Raw genomic sequence first — 17605 nt, forward strand, 5'->3', positions numbered from 1 at the left:
ATGAATTAACAATGCTCACAAGTTGGGGGCAGTCCATGTTACAGTTGTTTTTTTTACATTTCAGGAATTGTGAAAAACTGAGTTCAAATGTATTTGGCTAAGGTGTATGTAAACTTCCGACTTCAACTGTATAACTGACCACAACAGTCCTTGAAAAACAATAATGAAAACAACACCAGAAATGATATATGTGGACTGTCTTTGTTATAGCAACAATATGAGTAATGATGCCCTGTCATGCGTTCTCCTCAGTATCACCCACAATACCCATGGGGCCTCAGTGAACTTTCATCTTCCATATAGGTCAATAGTTCCTATGGTAGGCATACTGTAATCCAGCTTTAAAATGATTTTCTTTGAAATTAAAATGATCTCACTCACCCCCTCAGCCTCCTCCACACACACACACTTACTTTGACACTCACTCTCCTCTGCCCCCCTCATTCTATTCAAATTCTGTATAGTCTCTTGTTTCCCCATTGCTTTGTACCTCTGCCTTTCCCTCTCTAGTTCCCTTGCTTCAGAGCCATTGGAAATATGAGAAAAATAGCCTTGCTTGGACATGGGACAGGGTGTGCTAGTGATGCTGTAGACCTATACTTTATCTCAGCACTTCATTATCTATCATGATTTGATTTGATTACATCATTGATTGATTGAAAAGCCTTTTGAAACAGGTGTGGAAGTTGTTTTCTCAGATGTGTAACAAGAAACAAGTACGCTACAAATCGATAAACGGGAAGTGTTGGTGCAATCACACGTTTTCATTGAAACTTTATCTAACCTGTGAGACATATTCTACTTCATCTTCTGCAACATTGTTTCAAAGATCTCCCGCAGTTTATTTCAGTCTTCAAAGGAATACGTAGGAGGAAGATGTGAATATATAGAAGCCTGCAGATCCGTCCAATGGATGCGGTCAGACACGGTGCTCTACGCGGAGAAGATGCAAGCGGAGCGGGGAAGGCCAGGGATAGCTGGGCAAAACACCAGCAGGTGTCATGAAAGCCTCCACTGCGGTCACAGCTCGTCCTCCTACAACACAACCACAGAGTAGACTTTAAAACTGCAGATAAGAGGCAGCATCGAGGGGATAAGCATAGCAGTCAGGCATTTACTGCGCTGAAAATGACTTTTCATTTTTTCATCAGCATGCTTGTCTCAGCTCCTGTTCCTTCTTGTTTGGGAAGGGAAGGTTTGACACCGACTGGGAAAATGCCTTCATTTATCTCAACAAGGAAACAAATAATGATTCAGCTTATAGTTTGTACATAGGCTGTGGTCATATCATGTACATTTTCCTCGACTAAAAGTGCTGTGTTCAGAGATATTTGAAGAAGGCAATTGAAAGCAATATGTACATTTATCTCGCCTTTGATCCTATATGTAGCCTACAGGCAGGTCCATAATTATTGACACCCTTGATAAAGATCATAAAGATGAGCATACAAGACTATCACATAAATTATACACATGCTGAGCTGTATAATATGCTAAAATTGGGAAATTATATTATTTTATACTAATACAATTGCTTAGAGAAAGAGGTAAACGGGTCAAAATTATTTGCACCCCAGTTTTCAATACTACAGCACCCTCCCCTTTTGCAAGGATAATGACATTTAGTATTAAAAATAAAAAATAAAAAAAGATTGGAGAACACTTTGGGAAGGATCTTAGACCACCATTACTCCATATAGAATCTTTCCAGAACCTTGATATCCTTCGTATGCACATATGGACTGCCCTCTTCAATTCAAACCACAGGGTTTCAGTTCGGTTAAAGTCCGGAGACTGCAATGGCCATTGCAAAATGTTGATTTTGTAGAAAATTAACCATTTCTTTGTGGATTTTAAAGTGTGCTTGGGGTTATTGTCTTGCTGGAAGATTCACTGCCAGCCAAGTGTCAGCCTCCTAGCAGAGGCAACCAGGATTTTGGCTAAAATGTCCTGGTACTTGGTAAAGATATTGCTTCCGTTGACCTTAACAAGTACCCCAGGACAAGTGGAAGCAAAATAGCCCCATAACATCAAAGATCCACCACCATATTTTACCGTAGGTATGAGGTACTGTTCTGCATATGCTTCTGTTTTTCCAACGGCAAACCCACAACTGGTGTGCATGGCCAAAGAGGTCTACTTTCATGTCATCTGACCATAGCACTGGTCAGATGACATGAAAGTAGACCTCTTTGGCCACGCACATCAGCACACATCAAAATCCACAAATAAATTATTAATTGACCGCAAAATCCACATTTTGTAATGGCCATCTCAGTCTCCGGACTTAACCCCCATTGAAAACCTATGGTTTGAAAAGATCCAAAGATCTGGAAAGATTCTGAATGAGGGAAGGGTCGAAGATCCCTCCCAATGTGTTCTCCAATTTCAGAAAACATTTTTGAAAAAGGCTCAGTGGCGTTATCCTCACAAGGGTAGGATGCGGAGTACTGAAAACAGGGGTGCCAATCATTCTGACCCGTTTTTGTTTAATATGACTTATTAAACAAAATATATTTCTCTGAGCAGTTCTTGTAGTATAAAATAATAATACATGCAATATAGCTCAGTATTTGTATAATTTATTTCATACAATCTTTTTTGCTCATCTTTGTCAAAGGTGCCAATAATTATGGACCTGACTGTAGGTCTAGGTCTAACTTTTCCTGTCCAAAGCATAGAACTTACAACACATACATTTTGCATATAGAAAAGACAACACACTGAACGTGTTCCTCATAGCATTTCCTGACGTGTAGGCCTACTGATTGCATATGAAAGCGAACAAACACAATCACATCTATTATTTTTCAGAGAAGCAAATTGACTCATTCCCCGCCAGCTCACAGCAGTGACTCAACAGACTTGCGTAATAAAATTATTTACGATCCAACGGGTTTGTGTTTGTAATTATCATGTATAGGCTTTTACACAGGGGAGTGCAACCACACATATGTTAGACTGCCTTACCCTGCCTCAGCCTCCCTCTAGTTAATGGTAGCCTACAGCAAAGGCTGTGCTTATTTTTAGGAGCCAGGGGACTGTTGCAAGGGCAGTAAAAAAACAGAGGAAAATGGTTCAATTTCATAATTCAGTCATGATTTGTTTTTATTTTTGCTTAAAGTCTGTTTCTTCTGTTTACTAGGAATGAATCCACTCAGTGATATGGATGGAGACACATAATGTCTGATGGCACACAGTTTGATGGTCTTTTTCCGCTAAGAGTGGAAGGGGGGAGGGGACTGAGAGGGAGGAAGATAAAGAGAAAATGGTGAGAGGCAATAAAATAGCAAGGCAATAGGGATGGAGGGCACAGAAGAAGAGAGCAAAATTGTGAAAGAGGATGCAGGCAGGTTCTGATTTTGAAAACTCATATCAGGGTTGGATCTCATATAGCCAGATGGAAGCTCAATCTCCTCCAGTTAGATACACCTCCATATAGAGATGAAAGTTCACCAAGATCCCATGGGTATGAACGGATGGGAGGTGGTCAGCTGTTAATTGGAAAGGGAAAGAGAGGGAAATGGGAGATAATTGGAAAAGGAAAGGAGAGAGGGCAGCAGGGGAAAGAAGAGAAGAGATGGATTGAGTAACATACGCTGCAGGGATAGGGAAAGGAAGAAAAATAAAATAATGGAGATAGAGATGAAAAGGAGAGAGGAGAGGTGCAACATGGAGAGACAGATGAAAAGGAGAGAGGCTGGGAGAGAGTAGAGGTTAAACATGGAGAGAAAGATGAAAAGGAGAGAGGAGAGGTGCAACATGGAGAGACAGATGAAAAGGAGAGAGGAGAGGTGCAACATGGAGAGAGATGAAAAGGAGAGATGCTGGGGACAGAGTGTAGAGGTTCAACATGGAGAGAGAGATGAAAAGGAGAGAGGAGAGGTGCAACATGGAGAGAGAGATGAAAAGGAGAGAGGAGAGACACAACATGGAGAGATGGAGAGAGGAGAGGTGCAACATGAAGCGAGAGATGAAAAGGAGAGAGGAGATGCGCAACATGGAGAGAGAGATGAAAAGGAGAGAGGAGAGGTGCAACGTGAAGAGTGATGAGAGCAAGAGGAAAAGAGAGAGGGAGGAGGTGGTAATCCTTCCTCACCATAAATTACATCATTCTGAGAATGCACGTGGCCTCTGAATGTGGTTACACCGGCACGCGAGGCGGTCGCCTCCGGTCCAGACACTCGTGTTGTGTTTTCCTAGCTGGTGACGCCGCGGTCACAACACTGTCACAGGGTTGGTTATGAAGTGGTCGCAATGGTATCCACTCCTGAAGGAAGCAGCTCATCTAATGACAGGACTGACTGTGTGTTGCCTGTCTATAGAAACATATACCTCCACATGTATGACATATGTGTTCTTCTAGTTGCTGTTTAATGACTATGTTGTTATTTTAACCCATTAAGTGTATGCCTGTATGTGTGTGTATGTGTGTTTGTGTGTGTGTGTATGTGTCTGTGTGTATATGTGTGTGAATGTGTGCATGTGTGTTTGTATGTGCATGTGTGTATGCCTGAATGTGCGTGTATGTGCATGTACAGTATGTGTGTATGTATGTGTGTGTGTTTGTATGTCTCTATGTAGGTGTACAATGTATGTGTGTGTGTTTGTATGTGTGTATGTATGTGTGTATGTGCTTGTGTGCGCTTAATGTAGATAATGTTGCCACTATGAAACCTTTCTATCTTAATGTAGATAATAAAGCCACTTTCAAACATGTTTATCTTAATGTAGATTATGTTGCCACTATGAAAAGTTTATCTTCAAAAAAGTTATAATCTGATTAAAGTTTATCTTTATCTCTGCATCTTTCCCTTCCCTCTCTCTTTTCTCTTTGATTTCCTCTGTCTCTCTCTGTGGGCCTTTGTCAGACCAGAGGACATTTCTCCAAAAATTACGATCTTTGTCCCCATGTGCAGTTGCAAACCGTAGTCTGGCTTTTTTATGGCGGCTTTGGAGCAGTGGCTTCTTTCTTGCCGAGAGGCCTTTCAGCTTATGTCGATATAGGACTCGTTTTACTGTGGATATAGATACGTTTGTACCTGTTTCCTCCAGCATCTTCACAAGGTCTTTTGCTGTTGTTCTGGGATTGAGTTGCGCTTTCACACCAAAGTACGTTCATCTCTGAGCGGTATGACGGCTGCAAAAATCAAATCAAATTTTATTTGTCACATACACATGGTTAGCAGATGTTAATGCGAGTGTAGCGAAATGCTTGTGCTTCTAGTTCCGACAATGCAGTAATAACCAACAAGTAATCTAGCTAACAATTCCAAAACTACTACCATAGACAGACACAAGTGTAAGGGGATAAAGAATATGTACATAAAGATATATGATGGTCCCATTGTGTTTATACTTACATACTATTGTTTCTACAGATGAACATGGAAACTTCAGGCGTTTGGAAATTGCTCCCAAGGATGAACCAGACTTGTGGAAGTCTACAATTTTTTCTGAGGTCTTGGCCTTGAAATGCATCCACAGGTACACCTCCGATTGACTCAAATTATGTCAATTAGCCTATCAGAAGCTTCTAAAGCCATGACATCATTTTCTGGAATTTTCCAAGGTACAGTCAACTTAGTGTATGTAGACTTCTGACCCACTGAAATTGTGATACAGTGAATTATTAAGTTAAATAATTAGTTTGTAAACAATTGTTGGAAACATTACTTGTGTCATGCACAAAGTAGATGTCCTAACCTATTTGCCAAAACTATACTTTGTTAACAAGAAATGTGTGGAGTGTTTGAAAAACGAGTTGTAATGACTCCAACTTAAGTGCATGTAAACTTCTGACTTCCACTGTATAAACCCCAAGAAAATCTATGTAAATGTGACTTATGGAAACTTATGGACTTAAATAATGTCAATCTAGACAGAAATGCCAGCAGACAGACAGACAGGCAGAAGGTTGATGAAAATAGAGATTGATACAATAGGATGTTTTAATCATAACTATAGCCTACTTTTACCTGACCTCCCTACAGGCTGTACTCAATAACCCTGGTAGGATAAACACATAACCAACCTTCTGTTTTCTGCCACTCAGGAACTGTACAGGTTCCTCCGAGTCAGCAGACAGAGTTAATGTCTTCATTTCCACACCCTGCCTCACACACACACACACACGTCTCCTGATCTCTGAGGTAATGCGTTTTGATGTCCGTCTAAATGCCTGAGTGAAACGTGTGCACTCGAGGGCTGGTAGTGTATGGGGTCCTTCAGAAGTGATTAGAGTCAGTTGGGTGGACGGAGCTGAACAGGGGGAGGGGATTTGGGGGACACACATCCCCAGGTACGGGAAGCCGCTAAGGCGTCACTCATTGGGTCCCGTCTCCCGCTCCGGAGGGGCTCGGGCGTATCCGAGTGACTGAGGAAATCATACACCCTGACAGAAGCTATTGAGCCCCCGCCACAGATGCAGCCAGGGTCAGCCAACGTTTGCTAAGAAAGAGAAATGAGAAGGAGAGTTTTGGGCAGTGATAAAGGGGCTGGCAAAACCAAGTTATATCCAAGACAGTGAGTGGATTGTAGGAATCTGTTTGACAGCCTTGATATAAGTAGCAGGTTTGAATACTCCTACATTATTTTTCAAGCAGCCAGACATTTTTTACCTTTAATGTCAATTCCCTGCATCCAGCGTAGTTGTAAAAACAGATGTAGTATCTTAATTTGAGCCAGTTTGCTACATCAGGAAAATAATCCTGCAGCAACAGGAAATGTGAATTATTATGTGGATTATAATTTGATTACCCCTGTAACAGTGTAATCAAATTAAGATTATACACATGTAGCTCTGGCTAAGCTCTCTTTGAGTTCCCCCAGACACCCATCTGCTCCACACGTCAACCTGAGTAGGACTTATCTGAACAAAAGGGGCCGATAAGAGGAATCAGACTGGGCTATTTAGATAGACATAACACTCAGCTCTGCTCAGCACGGACGTCAGCCACCATTATAGGCCCTTGAACTGCACTCTGTTAGATAGAATGCGACAACATGAAGACAGGGATCAATACAGACTGATACACACATTCTGAACTGATAGCCTCAAGCACTGTTTACCAGTTTGACAGCAAGAAGGAGCTTAGGGGGAATAGGTTTGTGTGTGTGTGTGTGTGTGTGTGTGTGTGTGTCTGGGTCTGTGTGCCTGTGTGTGAGGGAGAATGTGTGTTGGACAGGATTGGGATCAATTCCATTTGAATTCCATTCAATTTCGAAAGTACACCAAATTCCAAATACACATTCACGTCTAATGTTGCTAATCAAGATTTAATCAATCAGAACCTTGGAGGAAGCAAGTGTCATGACGTGGCCCTTTCTGGGTGTATATCATGGCTTCCCCCTCTCTCACTCTCTCCTATACCCAAGTTCTGTTATCTCAGGTTGTAAATTCCTGGCGAAGACTCTTCCCCTTTTCATGCAGAGAGAGAGACCAGAGTGAACAAAGGATTTGTGAGGATATGGGAAGGGTCTATGGACACTTAAGGGACAGTTATGTTGAGTGTGTTTCATTTGATGACCTCCCGGAGGACAAGAAACACACATAATTATATCTCTGAATGTGTACATTTCTCAATAATGGTGGTTTGCATCTAATTCTTGTATAAAATGAATGAGTAAAGACTAAACTATTTGTGAAATGATGTAATGAGATGTTAAACTTACATTTTGATAGAATTGAATTGCCTGTAAAGTTGAACTAGTCACCAGCCACGCCCCCATGAGCACAGGCATGATCTGGCATCATGGAACCGCCTTTTCTATTGTTACGAATAAAAACCCCTCCTGAGAAAATCCTCTTCAGACCACGCATACCTCAGTGTAAGCTGAGGTGGCACAGGTTTGAGTACCAAGACTTGAAAGCCATGCCACGTGGAGCATTGGCTACACGACTGGAAAGGGTTAAACTCTGAGACTATCGATCCCAACAGAATAAGAGCAATCTTAGATACTAATTGATCAGAAATTTAAATATCTGAAGAGTTATATTCGGAAAATTGTAACTTTGTAATCTGAAGAGTTTCCATGGTGCCCCGACTTCCTAATTAATTACATTTACATGATTAGTTTAATCACGTAATAATAATTACAGAGCATTGATTTGATCATATAACAGTCTTCACCGTCAACCTTTTGTGACTAGGGGGCAGTATTTTCATTTTTGGAAAAATAAACATTCCCGTAGTAAACTGGATATTTTTTCAGGACAAGATGCTAGAATATGCATATAATTGACAGCTTAGGATAGAAAACACTCAAGTTTCCAAAACTGTAAAAATATTGTCTGAGTATAACAGAACTGATATTGCAGGCGAAAGCCTGAGAAAAATCCAATCCTGAAGTGACTCATCTTTTGAAAGCTCTGCGTTCCAATGCGTCCCTATTGAGCAGTGAATGGGCTATCAACCAGATTTTTCTCCGTATTCCCCAAGGTGACTACAGTAATGTGACATAGTTTTACGCATTTATGTTGAAGAGTACCCGTAAGCGGCTACGTTGCGCAAGTGGTCACCTGATGGCTCCCAGAGTGATTCTCGCGTAAAATACAGAGGTAGCCATTATTCCAATCGGTCCTACTGAAAAAACAATTGTCCCGGTGGATATATTATCGAATAGATATTTGAAAAACACCTTGAGGATTGATTATAAACAACGTTTGCCATGTTTCTGTCGATATTATGGAGATAATTTGGAATATTTTTGGGCGTTTTCGTGACTGCAATTTCTGGGCGATTTCTCAGCCAAACGTGAAGAACGGAGCTATTTCGCCTACAAAAATAACATTTTTGGAAAAAAGGAACATTGGCTATCTAACTGGGAGACGCGTGAGTGAAAAGCTCAAAGGTAAACAATTTAATTTGATTGCTTTTCTGATTTCCATGGCCAAGTTACCTGCTGCTAGCTGGACAAAATGCTATGCTAGGCTATCGATAAACGTACACAAATGCTTGTCTAGCTTTGGCTGTAAAGCATATTTTGAAAATCGGAGATTACAGGGTGATTAACAAAAGGCTAAGCTGTGTCTCAAGATATTTCACTTGTGATTTTCATAAATATGATTTTTTTCTAGGAATATTTATGTCCATTGCGTTATGCTAATTAGTGTCAGTCGATGATTACGCTCCCGCACCCGGGATGGGGAGTCACTAGAGGTTAATGATGCCAAAGACACAACATATTATGGTGCCCCGTGTGAGGCATCGAAGATTGCACGAGACTTTGCTGTTGAATTATGTATTTATCAATTGTGGAAACAGAATTGTTTGTATGCGAAGAGAGAAAGTTATTGGTTGCATGTGTGTTTCCATTTGAACAAGCTATTTGGAAGTGCCTCCGGTCATGTGTCGATAGCGTCTGCGCAATGAGTTGTAAATTCCAGATTTAGTCCAGGCCAAACGGTACTATTTCTGTCGGTCAATATTAATTTCTAGAGCAAGAGCATAGAGCCAGCAAGGTTAGAAATTAGAGGAGATATCTGTTTGGTAACCGAGCCGAAGGATTATCTGTCCGCCTACCGCGCTAAACCAGTGTGGATAGGCCACAGGCATATCTGTTTTTATGTACCGTGGGCTCCGGTAATATAATGCTAGCAAATAGTATGCCGAATGGGTTAATGTGAGATGTCACAAGTAAACCCCCCTTTCCATGGTGAAGGGGACCCTATTTTCTGCTTGGAAGTGAGATTTCTGTACAAAGTAGGATTAGCTTGCACGAGATACTAAGCTTACAAATGGAAAACAGCATTTTATTTTTCCTGTGTCGCGTTGAAATCCCTCCACCTTGCGCGATGGAAGTCCTACCATTTGTATTTCCATTGATTTCAACTTTCTGTGATCAGTGACCCCCTGGTAGTGAAGAATCACCAGTACATTTTCTTCAAAAGAAATTAGGTAACACCCGAACGTGGATCAGGTTAAGATATCCAGCCAATCGCAAATGACTGGATATCAATGTCTCATTCAATTTAACTAAAATATAGATTTCTAAGCAAGTGGAGGAAATCTCATCACTGAATCTCTCGTTCTGTACTCAAGAACTCTATCTGCAAACAATGACAGATAAGTTTGAGACCGAAAGGAGCAAGTGCGACACTCACGTATCCAAAATCAGTACTGTAAGCGCTCAAGTGGACTCTGCAATGCAGCAGAATAACACCCTTAGTTACCATCTGGAGAAAATCCAGAATGATCACGCATAAAGTGTCTTCCCATCCAAGCAACCGGAGCCCGGTACTCAAAGACGAGTAAAGACGATAGGTTTGAGACTTTGCCTCGCTCATGTTTCCCTCAGTCTTCTCCTCTTGGCCATTTGGCACTGAGTAATATGGCGCCTCTTGGCCAACAAAGCCAAAGCTTGGCTTCTCCTCTTGGACTTTCGACCCCAAATTCTCCACAGGAGGTAGCCAACCCTCTCCACCCACTTGACGCGGATTACCTTGACAAGAATTTCCCCACCTTTGACCCCTTTCCCGGTCAGCCAAACGATTCTAAAACGTTTCGAGCTGACAGAGGACGCATTGGATGGCTACCCGAATGCTACGGGTTCTGACAGGGTTTACCTGTTGAAGGGAACGTCAAATAGACACATGACGAGCTTCATTCATCTAAAAGTGCAACACGTGCTAAATGAATATGCTAAATGTCCCACAGCTTTGAAATTAGAATTCAGTGGTTCTCCGACTCGCAAACACGATAGCTCCCTGGCTAACATCATCAAACAAGCTCGGAACGAACACTCACAAGATTACTATCATAGGCTTCGTTCAGCTTACTTTGGCCTACTCACTAAAACAGGAATGGAAGAGCTGTTACCATTCAAACAAATGTTTCTGTCGAACATGTTTCCCACCTTCATACCTACGTACTTGGGCCCTGCATCCCAGGGCTTGGCTTGCCTATCTTACAACTCAGAGAGCTTGCAAGCACAGCTTTTGACGCAGAAAAAGTTCACAACGCTTAGAGCCCTGTCCACTCGGTTTTGATGTTTGACCAGGAGCACTCACTCCAGTTAGAGGGTGCATTATCAAGTATTGGTGCGTTAAGAGATGCACAACAACGGTTTCGGCCACGGAACCACGAGTCCAATATCCTCCACTATCAAAAATAACTAAAGTACGTTGCCATCGAAACGACTACAGCTACAATCAACCTGTTCGCTACCTTCCTGCACCCAACCCACACAAAGTGACAGAGCACAAGGGTAACAAGGGTAGTCCCGAAGTTCCACTACTCTAGTTCCACTAAAGCGATAACATTTTGAGAAAAGGGTAAAAGATAAGTCAAAAGGACTAGAAGGGGAATTACCGGACACCAGGTCCGCAGGAATTAACACTCATAGCAAGGACGTTAAAATTCAAATTTCTCCCGCTCTCACTCGAGACCCTATCCAGGGCCCGCTTGATCAAGAAAGGAGCCCACAGGCTTTGCCTATAGACTCTGATACAAAGGTTGCGAAGAAAATTGTCAATAGCTTCGTTAAAGCCAAGATCACTCAAAATCTGAAAAGTCGATCTGCTTCCACCTTGAACAGAAATGGCACATCACGTCGTTGCGAACAACCACTGAACACCAATCTAAACCTGGAAACAGTCCAGTAGGACTGCTTAATAAGAATCGGTGTCCCAAAAACGGGACAACTTCTGGTGAAACTGGAGGGCACGCAATTCAAATAAATAATCATAAATATTATGGATTTTAAACATTTAGGTACATATAAGTACAGTGGGGCAAACATGTATTTAGTCAGCCACCAATTGTGCAAGTTCTCCCACTTAAAAAGATGAGAGGCCTGTAATTTTCATCATAGGTACACTTCAATTATGACAGACAAAATGAGAAAATAAATCCAGAAAATCACATTGTAGGATTTTTTTATGAATTTATTGGCAAATTATGGTGAAAAATAAGTATTTGGTCACCTACAAACAAGCAAGATTTCTGGCTCTCACAGACCTGTAACTTCTTCTTTGAGAGGCTCCTCTGTCCTCCACTCGTTACCTGTATTAATGGCACCTGTTTGAACTTGTTATCAGTATAAAAGACACCTGTCCACAACCTCAAACAGTCACACTCCAAACTCCACTATGGCCAAGACCAAAGAGCTGTCAAAGGACACCAGAAACAAAATTGTAGACCTGCACCAGGCTGGGAAGACTGAATCTGCAATAGGTAAGCAGCTTGGTTTGAAGAAATCAACTGTGCGAGCAATTATTAGGAAATGGAAGACATACAAGACCACTGATAATCTCCCTTGATCTGGGGCTCCACGCAAGATCTCACCCCATTTGGTCAAAATGATCACAAGAACGGTAAGCAAAAATCCCAGAACCACACGGGGGGACCTAGTGAATGACCTTCAGAGAGCTGGGACCAAAGTAACAAAGCCTACCATCAGTAACACACTACGCCGCCAGGGACTCAAATCCTGCAGTGCCAGACGTGTCCCCCTGCTTAAGCCAGTACATGTCCAGGCCCGTCTGAAGTTTGCTAGAGAGCATTTGGATGATCCAGAAGAAGATTGGGAGAATGTCATATGGTCAGATGAAACCAAAATATAACTTTTTGGTAAAAACTCAACTCGTTGTGTTTGGAGGACAAAGAATGCTGAGTTGCATCCAAAAAACACTCACTATACCTACTGTGAAGCATGGGGGTGGAAACATCATGCTTTGGGGCTGTTTTACTGCAAAGGGACCAGGACGACTGATCCATATAAAGGAAAGAATGAATGGGGCCATGTATTGTGAGATTTTGAGTGAAAACCTCCTTCCATCAGCAAGGGCATTGAAGATGAAACATGGCTGGGTCTTTCAGCATGACAATGATCCCAAACACACCGCCCGGGCAACGAAGGAGTGGCTTCGTAGGAAGCATTTCAAGGTCCTGGAGTGGCCTAGCCAGTCTCCAGGTCTAAACCCCATAGAAAATCTTTGGAGGGAGTTGAAAGTCCGTGTTGCCCAGCAACAGCCCCAAAACATCACTGCTCTAGAGGAGATCTGCATGGAGGAATGAGCCAAAATACCAGCAACAGTGTGCAAAAACCTTGTGAAGACTTACAGAAAACGTTTGACCTCTGTTATATACCCTTTGTTGGCAATGACAAAGTATTGAGATAAACTTTTGTAGGTGACCAAATACTTATTTTCCACCATAATTTGCAAATATATTAAAAATCCTACGATGTGATTTTCTGAATTTTTTTTCCTCATTTTGTCTGTCATAATTGAAGTGTACCTATGATGAAAATTACAGGCCTTTCTCATCTTTTTAAGTGGGAGAACTTGCACAATTGGTGGCTGACTAAATACTTTTTTGCCCCACTGTATGTTATATTGAATGAAAGAAATTCTAACTGCACTGTCCAATTTACATTAGCTATTACAGCGAAAACATGCCATGCAATTGTTTGAGGAAGGCACCCCACATAAAAAAATCCACTGCACAGGTTTCATATAATTACATAAAGATTAAATATTCACTTACTTTTTGAAAATCTTCCTCTGATTTGTCATCCAAAGGGTCCCAGCTATAACATGTAGTGTCGTTTTGTTGGAAAAAATAATTTAATATCCCAAAAAGTCAGTTTAGTTGGCGCCATCGATTTGAGTAATCCACTCATTCAACTTGCAAAGAAAGGAATCTGAAAATCTACCCCTAAACTTTGTTTCAAACTATAATATTTCTTACGGAAAGAAGTATGTTCAATAGGAAACCGATTTTAGCAGGTGCGTAATGTCTTCATGGCGCATGCAAACATGAATTTCCAAGACTGTGTCCTTCTACTAAAACTGATATTTCTTATACATTTTTGAAGTTACAAGCCTGAAACCTTGAACACAGACTGCTGACACCCTGTGGAAGCCATAGAAATTGCATCCAGGGAGCTAAATGTTCAATATGACCCTTCTCTTGCATTTCTAAGAGAATGGTCTCTCTCAAAAAAATATATTCCGGTTGGTTTTTCTTTGGATTTCCTCCTACCATATCTATTGTGTTACATTATCCTACATTATTTTAACATTTCACAAACTTCAAAATGTTTTCTTTCCAATGGTACCAATTATATGCATATCCTGGCTTCAGGGCCTGAGCGACAGGCAGTTTACTTTGGGCACTTCATTCAGACAGGAAGTGGAGAAAGGGGCCTAGCCCAAAGAACTTTTAACTTGTCATCGCAAAATAAAAATAATAATAATAATAATAATAATAATAATAATATAGAAAATAATAGAAATCCATGTTATTCAATTATCGCACCAACACTGCTCGCGCGCGCCATTGCCAAGGGCTAAAATAGAACTCATTCCTATTTCTGATGCAGATCGCGCTGCAAGTCCTGCCTCTCCCATCTCCTCATTGGTTTATTGAAGCAGGTACCCACATACCATCTCCTCATTGGTTATACCCACGTGGGTGATTGAAAGACGAGTAGTCGTGGTAATACAATGAAAGTTTAGATGCAATCACCATATAAGTTAATAAACGATGAAAAGGCCTGGAAAGAGGAGAGATGACTAGAAATTATTTGGCATGCCGTTATGTGTGGATTAATTGTCGGAATAGAGGTCCTTGTGCATTTCAGGTAAAATAACAACTCAATGTTTATACCCCCAGAACAAATTAGCTAGCAACAGCAAGTTAGCTAAATAGGACAAATTAATGTTAGCTAGCGAGTGCAAGTTAACTAGCTAAATTGCCATACATGTTTAATGCTTTTTGACCTGTCCCCAAATTAATGTAATTGGTTCAGAGTTTGTTTTGATATTTTAACCTCACATTTGGTGTGGGGGGGGGGAATACATTTATTCACGATAGCGCATGATGGCACACCGCGCAGCCAGTTTGGATTCGGGCGTGAAAATATCGCTCATCTCTCAAACATTGTTCGATGATATCAAAAGGGCTTTGAAACCAACTAAACGTTGGTTAAAAGTGGAATGATGCGACACTACACTGAGGTTTCACTCCGACAACCTCGCCTCTCAGATTGAGAGTGATGCTGAAACTACACTTCCAGGAAGTATTGCTCGTTCACCCTGTGTATGTTACTAGCCTCGAATCTGAAGCCCTGCTTCTTGGAGCAGACTTGATGGATCGGTTACTCCCACTAATGGATTGGAAAACTAACCATGTATGGTCACAGGCCACAGTGCCTTCTCCACTGACCACACTGTCTTCCCCTAACGCTAGCTGCAACGCGGTCATTCATGAGGGGTATCGGTCGTAAGCACCCCTTGGGAAAAATACATTTTGAAACCTCTTGGTGAAGAATTTGATCCAAGGAGATGTTATGATATCTCGACATATTCCATCAGCCAACCTGATTGACCATTATTTTCATGATTTCAAGCTAGCTGTCTCTGTGAATGAGCAACTTCCCTCCTCCTTGCAGTCGTGCAATACGGTAGTTGAGATGAACTTCTTCCCCTCCGGACACTTCCACAAGCACTGTGGCCGGCTCAGCAAGACAAACATCAATATACAGAGCGTACTCTGCTTCCGATGATACAGTGCCTTGCAAAAGTATTCATCCCCCTTGGTGATTTTCCATTTGCAACAAAGAGACCAAAGATAAACCTGAAGGCGCTGCAAAGCCTTACAGCAGAGATTTAATTTCTGTCCATAGGACCACCAAGTCATACACTCCACAGAGATGGGCTTTACTGAAGAGTGGCCAGAAAAGAAAAAAAAACATTGCTTAAAGATGAAAATAAGCAACCACGATTGGTGTTCGCCAAAAGGCATGTGGGAGACTCCCCAAACATATGGAAGAAGGTACTCTGGTCAGTTGAGACAGACATTTGGCTTTTTGGCCATCAAGGAAAATGCTATGTCTGGCGCAAATCCAACATCTCATCACCCCGAGAACACCATCCACACAGGGAAGCATGGTGGTGGCAGCATGCTGTGGGGATGTTGTTCATCGGCAGGGACTGGGAAACTGGTCAGAAACGAAGGCATGATGGATAGCGCTAAGTACAGGGAAATTCTTGAGGAAAACCTGTTTCAGTCTTCTAGAGATGTGAGACTGGGACTGAGGTTATTTGGTCCCTTTGCTGCCTCTCTGATTAATGCCCTCCTTGCCTGGTCGGTGAGATTTGGTGGGCGGCCCTCTCTTGGCAAGTTTGTTGTGATGCCATATTCTTTCCATTTATTTGTACCAGATTTAAATGGTGCTCCTTGGCATGGTCAAAGTTTTAGATGTTTTTATAACCCATCCCTGATCTGTACTTCTCCACAACTTTGTCCCTGACCTGTTTGGAGAGCTCCTTAATCTCCATGGTGCCGCTTGCTTGGTGGTGCCCCTTGCTTAGTGGTGTTGCAGACTCTGGGACCTTTCAGAACAAGTGTATATATACTGAGATCATGTGACACTTGCATCGCACACAGCTGGACTTTATGTAACGAATTCTGTGACTTCCGAAGGTAATTGGTTGCACCAGATCTTATTTAGGGGCTTCATAGCAAAGGGGTTGAATACATACGCACGCACCACTTTACATACAGTGCCTTGCGAAAGTATTCGGCCCCCTTGAACTTTGCGACCTTTTGCCACATTTCAGGCTTCAAACATAAAGATATAAAACTGTATTTTTTTGTGAAGAATCAACAACAAGTGGGACACAATCATGAAGTGGAACGACATTTATTGGATATTTCAAAATTTTTTAACAAATCAAAAACTGAAAAATTGGGCATGCAAAATTATTCAGCCCCCTTAAGTTAATACTTTGTAGCGCCACCTTTTGCTGCGATTACAGCTGTAAGTCGCTTGGGGTATGTCTCTATCAGTTTTGCACATCGAGAGACTGACATTTTTTCCCATTCCTCCTTGGGAAACAGCTCGAGCTCAGTGAGGTTGGATGGAGAGCATTTGTGAACAGCAGTTTTCAGTTCTTTCCACAGATTCTCGATTGGATTTAGGTCTGGACTTTAACTTGGCCATTCTAACACCTGGATATGTTTATTTTTGAACCATTCCATTGTAGATTTTGCTTTATGTTTTGGATCATTGTCTTGTTGGAAGACAAATCTCCGTCCCAGTCTCAGGTCTTTTGCAGACTCCATCAGGTTCTTCTTCCAGAATGGTCCTGTATTTGGCTCCATCCATCTTCCCATCAATTTTAACCATCTTCCCTGTCCCTGCTGAAGAAAAGCAGGCCCAAACCATGATGCTGCCACCACCATGTTTGACAGTGGGGATGGTGTGTTCAGAGGGATGAGCTGTGTTGCTTTTACGCCAAACATATCGTTTTGCATTGTTGCCAAAAAGTTCAATTTGTTTCATCTGACCAGAGCACCTTCCTCCACATGTTTGGTGTGTCTCCCAGGTGGCTTGTGGCAAACTTTAAACAACACTTTTTATGGATATCTTTAAGAAATGGCTTTCTTCTTGCCACTTTTCCATAAAGGCCAGATTTGTGCAATATACGACTGATTGTTGTCCTATGGACAGAGTCTCCCACCTCAGCTGTAGATCTCTGCAGTTCATCCAGAGTGATCATGGGCCTCTTGGCTGCATCTCTGATCAGTCTTCTCCTTGTATGAGCTGAAAGTTTAGAGGGACGGCCAGGTCTTGGTAGATTTCCAGTGGTCTG

Source organism: Oncorhynchus clarkii, chromosome 26, assembly GCF_045791955.1.
Source record: "Oncorhynchus clarkii lewisi isolate Uvic-CL-2024 chromosome 26, UVic_Ocla_1.0, whole genome shotgun sequence".
In the NCBI taxonomy this organism is placed as follows: domain Eukaryota; kingdom Metazoa; phylum Chordata; class Actinopteri; order Salmoniformes; family Salmonidae; genus Oncorhynchus; species Oncorhynchus clarkii.